At 43.5% G+C, this 13,660-nt stretch overlaps 1 protein-coding gene across 1 annotated transcript in view; it reads left to right on the top strand.

The window, feature by feature from the left end:
* RNF144A (ring finger protein 144A) overlaps positions 1-13,660 on the top strand; it is a 100,252-nt gene that overhangs the window by 66,303 nt on the left and 20,289 nt on the right. The window lies entirely within an intron of this gene.

The following is a 13,660-nucleotide window of genomic DNA, read 5'->3' as shown; positions in this document are numbered from 1 at the left end:
GAGTTACAGGTTATCTGTCAGACATGTTTGTTTTGTTTTTCTTAATTTGTGTGAGCAGCAGTTAGAGCCTTTGAACTGAGAATTAAGATCTGTGCTGCACTTTTTAAACTAGAGCTAGCAATTAATTTTACGCCCCACCTAAAAAGGGGTGGGGAGGGAGCAATTGGGATAATCAAACAGTATTTCGCTGTGGATGTTTACCTCCTTGACCGCTCTACTCAGACGTTATAAACTATCCTCTTTCCTTTTGTCTGTTCTTTGGAGCAGAGGCCAGGCACTGTTTTGTGATTGGAAATTACATGGCATGTTATGGGTACTTATGTCAACAAATAATGAATAACCCAAATTTTGTAACAGTTTTCTGTTGGCACTGCCTTATTGCGTGAGTACGTGCCTTGGATGAGAGAGGGGAAAGAGCGTAGTGACAGTTAAGTACAGGATATTGTACATTTGTAGTTGTCATGAGCATTTAAATGTGATACTTAGCAAGCAGCATCATCAAAACACTGTACAGAAATCAACTGATGGATGCTCTCAGAGCTGCTGTGAAGCAGGTTAGTTGACATCCCCATTTTATAGATGGAGAAACTGAAGCAGAAGGGCTAAGGGAGCAGAGAGAGAAAGGGAAAGAACTTGGAGGTGTCTGTTGTTTAGCAGCAGTGTTTCAAACAAAGAAATCAGAGCACCCTATAACCAGCTGTACTGATTATTTTTTTACATCATTCAAAAAGCAACATACCATCAAAACACCCTGTTCATTAAAGTCACTTACTATTTATTATTACAGCATTCCTGTGCCAGTGTTGGCTCAAGGAGTGGAAACTAGTCTCTTCCATTCCTCTCATTTGCTGCTGCTGCTTCTACATGCTCTATTTTGTTAAGATCAACTGTTTCTGCTGCCCCTACTAAGGGTTCTTCTTAAGGTTACCCCTTGGATGCCCTCGTTTCCTCACAGTAGTTGGTTTCCATTTGATGACTTCATGTGAGTGTCTGTGGATTGGCATGTGGAGTGCATGCCCCAAACATGTCCAGCACTTCCTTGTGATTCTGCTGGAGATGAGCCACTTGTTGGTGATCCTTGGAGCTCTTCGTTGGTGATGAGGTCTTGCCAACCAATGCCTAGAATCTTTAATAGGCACTTATTTTCAAAGGCTTCCAGTTTTCTGTAGCTTTTGTAGTTGTATACTAGCACTGAGATTATGTTTGAGTTGAAAATTTTCAGTTTTGTTCTGGTGCTGTGAATCTTTTATTTCCATATGATGTTGAGTTTAGTGAATGCATTTTCTCTTCTCTATGTCACTTCCTTCTTCAAGTCCTTCTTAATATAATTCCATTATTTTGAATTGGGGAAAAAAATTGAATGTGAGGCCTGGGACAAATACCGTGCCCCTTCAGTTAAAAATAAGAATTGCTTCATTATGCCTTTGTGTAGGGAGTGATTGGTCAAGTATGCAGAAGGGTATGAAATAATTTCATGCAAAGCCAGTCTGTGTTGTCCATAGGATAGTTTTTTATATTCACAGCTAAGTTTTGCACATCTTTATTCCTTAAATCAGCTGCTGGATATTTTAGTTTCATTTCACTGTAACTTCCAAATGGTAGCCCAGAGGAGAACTGCTGCACCAGGTATGGTTCCCTGACATTTTCCCTACTGTTGCTCACTTCTTCCATTCTTCCTGGTAGAATATCATTGTTGCTTTCTATTTCTAGATAAATCATTAGGAAGTGCTGATAAACTGTGCCCTAGTAACAGGTTAAGTAAACTTAACACAGAGACATTAACTTAGTGTCTCTAATTCAATCAGGTACATTAATCAGTTTTTAGAATTAGTATTTGTTTATCCTCAATAGTCTGCTCAACATGGCGAATTACACAAAAACCTAAACAGTCTTTCTGTCTTGGTACTTACAAGGCCCTCAGCGCAGTAGTGTTTGAGGAACTCAGAAAAATGAATGCATTTATTCTTGCAATCTCCCTGTGATACAGAGAAATATTATTATCCCCCTTGTACTTTTGGGGTATTGAGACAGACTGACTTCCCCAGGAAGGCAGTGGCAGAGCTGGGAATTCTACCGAGAATTCATGAATGCCTTAAACACAAGGCCTCAGTCCCTGCCCCAAAGCATTTACAGTTTAACAAATTACACTGAAGACTGCAATTGATTTTACTAAGGGCCAAATCCTAAACCTATTGAAATCAGTGGAAAGGCTTCCAGTGACTTCATCAGTCTTTGGATTAGGCCCTAAATACACTGGATCAGCTAATCCATTGTACAACCTCTCCAGTGTCAGTGAAAATACACCAGCAAAATGTTTAACTCAGTATGTGTTTAAACTCTTGACAGACCAGTGCATGCAAAGTTTTTGTCCAAGTGGTATGATGGAAATACAGAATAAAAATGAAAAAAAATATCATAGCACATTGGTTAAAAAATGTGAATGGTACTTTTATGATGATTTTCTCTGTGTTAGTTCTAGAGTCACTTTCTAAACTAGTGTATATAGAGAAAGAGAGCAGGAATATTTTACTCTCAAAGCAATCTTTCAGTGCGGTACCATCAGAATGGATGCAGAACTTAGATCAATGTGCAGATTTGCACAGACAGAAATATTATAGCGTTGAGGAATCTTTGCCCCTTGTATGACCCCAGAAGTGCTGGTGTCAGAATCTCATGAAGGATTATCTCCTCCCAACGTTAACACAATAGCACAACATTGCTATTTGGAAAGATAGAATGCGGGTATTGTTTCCTTTTGCATACCGGCTGACTTGCCAATGAATTGAATGGAACAGATTATGCCTTATCAGCAGAGGAGTGGCAAAGACACTACAATTTCCCATCGTATTATATTTAGCCAATTGTGATTGTTTTTACAGTACTCCATTGTGGGTTTTATCAGTGTGATTGTTAATGCACATAGAATGACTGTGAGCTCTCTCTAAATTTTGTGTACACAGTGAAATCCATTGGGAATATTTCAACTGCTGTGTAGTGTACTACAGTTACAAAAATCTAAGGAACAGGGGAGGAAAATAAACTACCTGCTGTTAATATCCTTTTGAGTTTTGGTCACAGGAAAAGCTATTATCTTTGTCCTCGTGGAAGCCAAACTGTGTCTAAGCTATTATCATTTTTAAAGATAAATTGCATTTATGTTGGTATCCATATTCAAACTACAGATTTTTAAAGTCATTGTACTGTCTTTTTTTATTAATCACCTTCACCAGTGAAAGTTAGTGAACAGCAGACTGCTCATACAGTACTAAGTCTTCAGTGCAATGTACAATCCTATTTTGGGATATGTGGTGGTTCAATTAATAGTCACCTATAGATGGAAAAATAAATCCATACATTTTCCTTTTAAAACTAGCACCTAAACACTGTTCTTATGAGTACCATAATCCTACTTTGTTTGGGATCATAGTGGATCAAGGGCCTCAAATTTTTGCTCTAAGAATATTCACATGCAAAACTTTTGTTTGGTTTGATTGTAGGCCAAAACCTTTCAGTCATTACTTAGTCCTTTGTCAAGCTTTGGCTTGACTGGATAACAGAATGGGTTGGCTAGCATGTTCTAAACTTCCGGACTGAAATATTGGCCCAGTTGAAGTAAAAGGCAGAACTCCCATAGACTTCAGTAGGGCCAGGATTCATCCGTAATGTAGTCAAGGCCAGTTGCAATTTTAGAACCTACCAACTGGTAAAGCTAACATCCCTGGCGGGGCCTAGGCTTCAACTCAACCAACTTAGCACATGCTAAAATACAATTGCCTCCTCTACGCTCGAGGTTTAGAATGTGCTAGCTAACGTGTTCTAAATAACACCTTTCATACTCCTCAAGACAAACCCTTGGGCAAAGCTCCCACTGGTTTTCCCATTGTTTAAAACTTTTCTGTTCTTCGACTGTGCCCATCATCACGAAATCTTGAGTGTTTTCCAGAGGAGCCAGAGGTGAAAGTAAGCCGGTACCGTCAAGAGCCAGTACGCCAGGCCGAACCGGACCGGCTTCCCCGGCCGTGATTTAAAGGGCCCAGCTCTCCTGCCACTGGAGTGGCAGGACCCCCGGGCCCTTTAAGCACCGCTGGAGTCCGGCTACCAGAGCCGGGCTCAGGGGGAGATTTAAAGGGCCCGGTGCTCCTGCTACTGCAGGGAGCCCTGGGCCCTTCAAAGCGCCGCCAGAGTCCTGATTGGACTCCAGCAGGGATTTAAAGGGCCCGGAGCTCTGTGGCGGCCGGAGCCCCGGGCCCTTTAATTCACCCTTGAGTCCTGGGGCTGCCAGCTCCCTGGGGCCTTTAAATCACCTCTTCTGGTTGAGGCCATGCCCCCACTCAGGACTCTGGCGTACTGGTAAGTCCTTTAAGTTACTTTCACCCCTGAGAGGAGCCTTTTGTGACATAGAACCACAAGTCACAGATGTTAGTTTTCTTCCTTTATCTCCCCATGGGGCAGATGTGTGGGAAACTTTTTTTTAAATGAAATCCATCTTTTATACACTGTGCTATCTTTTTATAGCAGCAAGGACGAGGTCAAAGAAGCATGTGTGGCATTTGCAACAGAAAATGGTGAAGTTTGAGGTGGTGCTTAGACCCTGCAAGAGTTTGTTCCACTGCCTTGGACAACATCCCAGAAAGTTCTGCCTTCTGCACTGAGCTTCACCCTTGTGGACAGCTCCTTTGGCCCTGAGGAATGCAGATGTCGACCACAGCCCTTATCCTGCAGATCTCACTAATCTTTTAGGAATGTTAGACTCTCTCTTTCTTTGTTGATTTCTCAGTCGACTAGACAGAACCATATGAAACAGTCTTTCACTCTGCCCTACATGTGGATAGTCTTCACCAGCTATTACTGGGCCCCTTTCACCAAGAGTACAATCTGCCTTCCTTTTGGCTTTCCTGGTTCTACCAGCTGCCTGAGTAATTCAGGTCATTGCTTTATTTAGACCCTTTTTTGTTGTTGCAGTTTAAAGATACTTACCTTGTTAATGGTAGGGTCTCCCCTTCCTTCCTATACCTAGCTTTCTTGATCTTCTGATAGCTGTGGTCACTTTCCTCTGGTGTCATGATTGGCTCAGAGCACTCAGAACTGCTTAGGTCTTGAGTTGGGAGACAGGCAAAAGAGAGAGACTTGAGTATCTTGTTCTCCCCCATTCCAAAGATACAGCTCTTCTCTTCTTCTCTCCCCCCGCTCCCCGGTGGGGATGCAGGGGGATGCAGACTGAACAAAAATAGTGTGGAAGTGAACAGGTAAGGTTGGCTTCCTTCCCAGTTAGGCACTGGTTTATCTCTGGTTGCCGGGGGAAACCTGCCTTCGGGAGACATCTCCCTGCTGTGAGTCAGCACTGTTCCAAAGCAGGGCTCTTCACCCACTGAAAGGAGTTATCCTGATCATTTTAAAGTGTGGGGTTTTAAAAAAGATTTTTCCTTGTGAATATTCACAAGAATTAGTAACTTTTTAACAGGAATGTTGTTCCCCCATCCCCACCAGGACTTGGCAAAATACCAGAACTTGCTTCTCACAGTCATTGGACCTTTTTTCAACAAACCTTTTGTTTGTATTAACTCAGAATTGCTCTTCACTATTCCATTGTGATGCATCGAGCCCTTTAACTAAACAAATACAAACACTCTTTAGGCAAGATGAATAAAGCAGACTTGTAGCAGTGGAGTTGTGTTTGTACAGTGTCTAGCACAACCAGTTCCTGATCCACGACGGGGGGCTCTGAGGTGCTACCACAATAATAATAACAATAATAATAATTAATAATGAAGTAGCCTAGTCCTAGAGGAATGAACTTGCAGCTGGGAATCGTGGACTCCTGACTTGCTGTCAGGTCTTCGTCCAGTCACCTGACTCTTTGCTATCATATTGCAAAATGAGGTTAATACTTATCTTCATCATTTGGATGTCATGAAAACTAGTGGGTTGTTATCTGTGGGTTGGAATATGTAAAGTGAAGGCCAGTCATTTCCTGCAGCTATACACTTCTCCAACAGCTAGAGCATTCATCCTATTCTGTCACAAGAAATCTTTCTCAAACTGCTTCATAAGGGAATATGCCTGTGTTGCACAGGAAGTCAGGCTAGATGATCATAATGGTCCCTTCTGACCTTAATATCTATGAATCTATGAATATGTATTCTGTTTGCATAACGAGGGTTTTAGAATTCCTTCCTACATATGGGGTTCTTGAAAACAGACTAAAACATTTAGTTTAAAGATTAAATGTAGTTTATATGAATCAAAATAAAATTGTTAGCCTTCCTCTTGAACTATTATATATATTTTCTTCAACAAAAGCCTCAAACCCTTTTATTGACTATTGCTTTGGAAAGGTTGCAGTTTTCTTCCCTTTTTTATAATAGAAGTGCTGAAAAAGTAAATATAAGAGCCGCTAATGAATTGCTACAGTGGCTGTCATAAATGTTAAGGGAAGGGTAAACACCTTTAAAATCCCTCCTGGCCAGAGGAAAAACCCTTTCACCTGTAAAGGGTTAAGAAGCTAGGATAACCTCGCTGGCACCTGACCAAAATGACCAATGAGGAGACAAGATACTTTCAAAGCTGGAGGAGGGGAGAAACAAAGGTTCTCTTGGTCTGTGTTAGGCTTTTGCCGAGAACAGAAAGGAATGCAGTCTTAGAACTTAGTAAGTAACCTAGCTAGATATGCGTTAAATTCTGTTTGTTTAAATGGCTGAGAAAATAAGCTGTGCTGAATGGAATGGATATTCCTGTTTTTGTGTCTTCTTGTAACTTAAGGTTTTGCCTAGAGGGATTCTCTATGTTTTGAATCTAATTACCCTGTAAGGTTTTTACCATCCTGATTTTACAGAGGTGATACTTTTACTTTTTCTTCTATTAAAATTCTTCTTTTAAGAACCTGATTGCTTTTTCATTGTTCTTAAGATCCAAGGGTTTGGGTCTGTGTTCACCTATGCAAACTGTTGAGGATTTTTATCAAGCCTTCCCCAGGAAAGGGGGTGTAGGGTTTGGGGAGGATTTTGGGGGGAAAGACTTTTCCAAGCGGGCTCTTTCCCGGTTATATATCTGTTAGACGCTTGGTGGTGGCAGCAATAAAGTCCAAGGGAAAAAGGAAAATAGTTTGTACCTTGGGGAAGTTTTAACCTAAGCTGGTAAAAATAAGTTTAGGGGGTTTTCATGCAGGTCCCCACATCTGTACCCTAGAGTTCAGAGTGGGGAAGGAACCTTGACAGTGGCCTTGGATTCTGGCTTGAAAATACTGTTGGTGGTGATTCACAGTACTGAGCAGTGTTGTTAATGAGTTTGTGGCAGTCTCATGTCATAATTCTGATTGATGACAATTTTCAGAAGAGGGCTAAAGCATGATTCACGGGGACCTAGAACCAGCCTGACCAAGTCTCCCAATATGTCAGGGAGACTTCAGTTTCCTGACTCCTTATTTAATAATGTTATCTCCCGCAGAAAATCTGTACTATCCAGAACCATACATGTCATCCAAACATGCAAGTCAGTGAGAGAGACTGACGCATGTTCGTGCAACACACAAGTTTGTGGGTAATGTAGTTGACTTCTGCTCAGCTTTTGCTTTTGCCAGTGGGAGTGTGGGGCTTGCCGGCCAATGGCAGGGTGGGGGGATAGATCTGAAGTGTGGGAATGTGGTGGTGTGTGAGAGCCTAGGCAGCACGACGTGAGTGAACTGGGACTGGTCAGTAAGTCAGGGATGGGGTCATTCTCCCCAAGGCCTTGGCTGTAGCAGGGAGAGAATGGGAGTTCAGGGAGGGGGAACAGTCTGACTCACCCAGTGCAGCAGGGGTGGGGTTGAGTATTAGTTGCATGTGGCAGGGGGGTGGGGGGTGGTCATGCCCTGTTCTCCCCAGGCTTTTGGATGCAGCAGGAGAGGGACTGGGGAGGGAATGGGCCCATGCTCTTCTATTCTACTTCAAACACCCTGCTGAGAGCAAACATCTTTTTCCCCTTCCCTGGGTATAATTGCGGCCCTGCCTCCCCAAATGCTGCCTATGGCTGAGCTTATTATAGCCTTGAGTGGGGGAGAGGAGGCGAGTGGCAACTCTGCTCGCCTCGCTGTGTGTTCTTTGGAATACAAGGCACTGGGTGGGGGGAAACTGAGTGGAGTGTCAGTGTGGAGGACAAGGGGCTGTCAGTGGCGATGTTAGTGGGACTTGCAATGGAGTTGTTGGTGGGATGGAGGGAGCAGTGGGGTTAGCAATGCGGGGGGGGAAGGGCTGGGGATTAATTGGGGTTGGGAGCAGGGAGGCTTCCTGAAGTTAATTTGAAAATGTAGGTAAATATGTCTGGAACTCGCATTTGGAAATGGGACACAGCAGTGAGAGTGTGACAGCAGAGGGCCCACTTCACAGCTATTTGTTGCCAGAGCATGATCATAAAGGATAGGCACCCTGGTTCATAGTATTTTCTCTCCAATCATAACACAGTGTGACCAGAAAGAAACACATCACACAGCTGTTGTATGTTGTCTTTGTACAGATGGAGAAGGTGCCTAGATACCAAGGCCCAAAATGTTGGTGGAATCTGGCAAGGTAGGGTGTAATGCACCACTGACTCTGTGTGGACAGACTATCTGTAGTGACCCAATAATACATTATGGGGAATGCTGAAAAGCACTTTATTTAGAACTGATTTGGAGTATGTTCCAGAGTATTATCTATTTTCCATTATTACGGTCAGGACCTTGGCCTTACGGTACTGTGCACAGTGCAGACACCCAAGGAAATATGGTCTGTGTGCTCATCTTCTGAGAAAACAAGTGAGTTACAAGGGTGGAGGTGAGGGGTGAAAATCAAATATGTAGAATTTTTGTATACATAGATTCACTTACAACTTCTGTCCTGATAATTATAAGTACATACAATGACAAATATCCCCATCTACTCCTCCAGCCATTATAAACTGGCTGATTTCTTACAAGCATTACAATCAAGGTGAATCCTGAGGGTGTTAGTCTTACATATAGATCAGTTAGACGTTCCAAGCACAGTGTTTCCCTTCCTCTTCTGGAGATATTTGACTGGAAACAGGCTCTTGTTTTTGAGCTCATTTAGTTCTGCCTGTTGGTCCTAAACTGGCATGCTAGTGATTTCCACAGCAATCAGTTATAATGTCTCAAAGGATTTTTAGCTTCAGCTCTACTACATGTCTAATGCTGTAGAAGCAAACAGGGCTTCTCTTTGGAGAAATCTCTCTCTGCACAAGCCCATCCTTGACAATGGAGCAAGAAGGATTGTACATGACTTTGACAGCCATGGTTTTAGGGCCACCTCCCTCTGCTCAAACTAGGGCAGAAATCCCTTAATGCAGTAGAATGGCAGTTGTGCTGCCCAGGGTAATAGGTTGTAGCAAGGCACAGCACGGAGGAACACTGTTATTCTCTGGATAGCGCACACAGATATTCCCTGGGGGTGTTTGCTGCATCAGTGGGGAAAAAGAGCAGGCACATGACTAGGGTCCCACCCAATTCATGGTCCATTTTGTTCAATTCCACAGTCATGGGACTTTAAAAATAGTAAATTTCATGATTTCGGCTATTAAAATCTGAAATGTCATGGTGTTGTAATTGTAGGGGTCCTGACCCAAAAAGGAGTTGGGGGTGAGGGGGTTCAAGGTTATTGTAGGGGGGGTTGCAATGCTACTACCCTTACTTCTGCACTGCTGCTGGCGGCAGCGCTGCCTTCAGAGCTGGGCAGCTGGAGAGTGGCAGCTACGGCCAGAAGCCCAGCTCTGAAGACAGAGCCACTAGCAGCAGCAGCAGTGCAGAAGTAAGGCTGGCATGGCATGGTATTGCCACCTTTACTTCTGCACGGCTGCCTGCAGAACTGGGCGCCCGGCCAGCAGCTGCCACTCTCCAGCCGCCCAGCTCTGAAGGCAGCACAGAAGGGTGGCAATACCGTGACCCCACTGCAACTCCCTTTTGGGTCAGGACCCCCAATCTGAGAAACGCTGGTCTCCACCGTGAAATCTGTATGGTATATAGTAAAAGCACACAAAAAAACAGATTTCACAGTGGGAGACCAGATTTCTTGGTCCGTGATGCTTTTTTCTTGGCTGTGAATTTGGTAGGGCCCTACACGTGACTAGTGGGGTCATTGACTATTTGGATCTGCTGGCTAAAAACCCCTGGATAATGGAAGAGCTTGGGAAGTACTTACTAGTACAGTCCATGGACTATATTGATAGCTCTGCCCCTGTACTGGGTTTTTTTAAATCGGTGAATTTGAACAACTGGAGACCTGGTGGCCACTTCACTTCCCTTGGTTCCACTAGTTGTGGGGTAGTGTTAAGTTATGGCCAAGGTTTCATACAAGTCCTGCTGGCTAAAGCTGCTCAGCGGATGCACTGAATCAATGTGTCCCAAAGAGCTGTGACCACATCTGCTCCCTGGTTGGTGCCACCCACTTTTTGTACCATTTTGTGTCTTTGAAGCTGGAATTGTGCGCACCTATCTCCCCTGGAGCTCCTCCTCCAAGCAGACCACTCAGTACCGAGGGACCTGTAGTGCTGGTTTATGGCAGCCAGCATAACTTGTCCACTCATTTGAGTATCGTGGCTCCATTGTCACCCAGGAGGGAGGTTGCCTTGCTGACATGAAACATGGAATCAGCAAAACTATGGGTTTATGCATGCTCTTTGATGGTGTCCTCTGTGGTTTCAGTGCCACATATTAACTCAGACTAAGATGCGTACCTATCAAACAGCAGTGGCTTCTGTCCTTTTGTATTGCTCTGAAATCGGGGCCTCCACAGAGACACAGTGCTGGATGCTTTCAACGTGAAACAGCAATGATGTATTGAAGGCAAATGGTGGTGTCATCACGTCACAAATGAGGATGTCAGGCACTGGATCATCTAGCCTCCAGTGTCTTCCCAAGTGACTCTGTGTCAGCTCAGGTGGCTTTGCCATCTGCACCATATGCTGGAGTCCATACCATCCCACCAGCTTTGTGCTGGATCCAACAAAAGATGGATGGAGAAGCACGCAGACAGCCGCATGCACACTGGAGGGGTGTCATGGCTTCCAACCTCATCCCCTTTAGCCTTAATATAGAGTTTTGTTTCAAAGAACAGGTCTATAAAAATGACTATTTTCAAAAAGGATAACTGGAATAAAGATCTGTCTAGTGCACATCTGTCACCATGGTATCTAGGTGATCTATGGGAATGGATGCAGTAATATATTACTTGACTTGTTAATAGACATGGTCAATCACTGCTGTTTTAAGGAGGAATCCCTCCCACAGTCACTTCAGTTGCCTCGTACAAATCTCTCCATGATTAAACGTGCATAGATGTTGTGTAGTAAATTGCTTGTCAGCCAAGTAGGATTAGTGTGGTGCTAAGAAGAAATGTAACAAGATTTGTAGATGCCACAGAGCATCTTGCACTCTGGAGAAGCAGTGATGGGGGAAGGGTGTATACTGGAGCTTCTCGCGGTTATTAAGCACCTTCTCTTCCAGTGATTACAGAGCAGCGATCATGCTGGTAGCTTTGCTGCTAGCCCTTTTACACAGTAAAGCCACACAGACTATTAGATGGGAAAGAAGCTTAAAAACAGCAAAGTTACCTTTTTGTATTTTGCTTTTGGAATACATTGCATACCATGTCCCAGCTCTGCTGTATAGTCAAAAGCCAGACACTGGGAGGTTACCTGGCTTGCTAGAGCTATAGGTAAAACTGTCTACCAGTTTAACCATTTCATCTGCTAAGCTGGCTGCGAAATTGAAATTGTCAGTCTGATATGATGATTAATGTTACCTAGGATATCGAACTATGTGCAGCAGCAAGGGCATAAATACAGCATTGCTGAGTCTTCCTTAGAAAGGAATTTCTTCTCCCCAAATTATTTTTCTCTTATTTTATGTGTGAGGATATGCAACAAAAATAAACAGAATGGTAGTGTTTTAAAGCAGAAGGTGATCTTTCATAGCAAAACCACACAACTTTGTAAAATGTAACTACTGCAAAAAATAAGATAACACTGTGCATCTATTACTTCCATCTCTATCTGTCTAACCCCATCACTGTAGCACTTGAGCAGCTGTCTAGTATCCTTTCACCAGAAGAGCTACACGTGACTCAGAATGTAGATTGGGAGCTATAACAAACCAAATATAAACTGCTCTGAGATGCAGGACATCACAAATTTCATTCTTTTACAGAATTTAAGGCCAAAAGGGACTATTATGGTTATCTAGTTTGACCTCCTTCATAACATAGAACTTTAAATGTCAACTAGTAATTCCTGCATCTAGCCCAACAAGCTCTGGTTGAATTAGATATAAATATATATATTTAGAAAGATATCCAGTCTTGCTTTAAAGACTCCAGATAATAGAGAATTTGCAATTAGTTTGAGTGATTAATCACCCTTACTTAAAACATTTCTCAGTGTCTTGTCTGAACTTTCCTTCCTGTTTCGGCTTTGGTTCTTCTTACTTTGCCCATGTTAGTATAGGCTCACTAATTTCCATAGGCCCTGATTCAGGAAAGCAGTTAAGCATCTCTGTAACTTTAGGTATATGTGTGATGGCATTCACTCACAGCAGGTGGTTCCTCCTTGAGGCTGCTGTGGGGATCAGCTCTTGCTTTATCTGGTGCTCTCTTCCATCAGTTACTTGAGCTGTGACCCATCTCTTTCTTCACAACTGAGGCCTCCCTCTTTGTGACTCAGCCCTCCAGCCAGGTCACTATATATAGTTATCCCTTTCTGGGGTAACCAGTTTGGTTTTTCTCCAGTGAGCCTGTGCCACTTCCCAGTGGCTGGTAGGGGAACCCAGACCCATCCTCTACACTGGGTTCCAGCCCAGCAGGGACCCTATAAAAAGCAGCCCAGGTCTGCAAAGTCCTGTTCCTTACTGGTGTTTTCCTGGGCTTCTTCAACTCCCTCAGACTCCCTTTCTTCAACAACTCTCTGCGGTTGACCATTCTTTCAGAACTAGACTCCCAGGGCTTATTCTCCCTCGTGGGCTTTCTCCTTCCCTCTTCTCTGCTCCCAGATTCTCTCCCTGCAGCCTCTTTCTGCTGCAATCTTCCTGGCTGTATAATCCAGCCTACTCCTGCCCATCTGGGCTTTTGTTCAGTTAGGCCTGGCTTTTCATCCGGGTGCAGCCAGGTTCCCTAACTGGCCTCTCAGGCCCACGCTGACCCCTTCAGGGCCTGTGTGGGTATATACACGCCATCACATATATATTTAAAATTGTGGAAATTAAATTATTTACTTGATATCAATATTAAGGGCTACTGTGCCTGTATTTCTCCCTTGTGGTCCAGCCATGGCACCCATTCTAGGCTCTGGGCTCTTCAGCCATCACCTCTCCTGGTCAGAGACATGTGACTGATGTTTTTCCAGGCTGCATAGTTCTCTGGCCAGATTGTGAGTTCCCCAGCAAGTCAGACTGCTTAAACAGGTCTGCTTTGCTTTCTCCTCAGAGGTTATAAACAGTGTAATTACCTGCAGTTATAAGGTTACAGTTTTTCTTAAGCAAACACATTTATTCGTATGCTGAATGCATTACCGAGAAAACATATTAAAACAATAAAAGAACCTATACACATGGTCATACATTTACCCCAGAGATCACCCCACTTCAATAAGGCTCTGGTAGGAGTCAGTCTTTCAAAACTCACACAGGGGCTATTTCTATGGT

Source organism: Eretmochelys imbricata, chromosome 3 (assembly GCF_965152235.1).
Source record: "Eretmochelys imbricata isolate rEreImb1 chromosome 3, rEreImb1.hap1, whole genome shotgun sequence".
Classification (NCBI taxonomy): Eukaryota; Metazoa; Chordata; order Testudines; family Cheloniidae; genus Eretmochelys; species Eretmochelys imbricata.
This window is presented reverse-complemented; position numbering and strand designations above follow the sequence as displayed.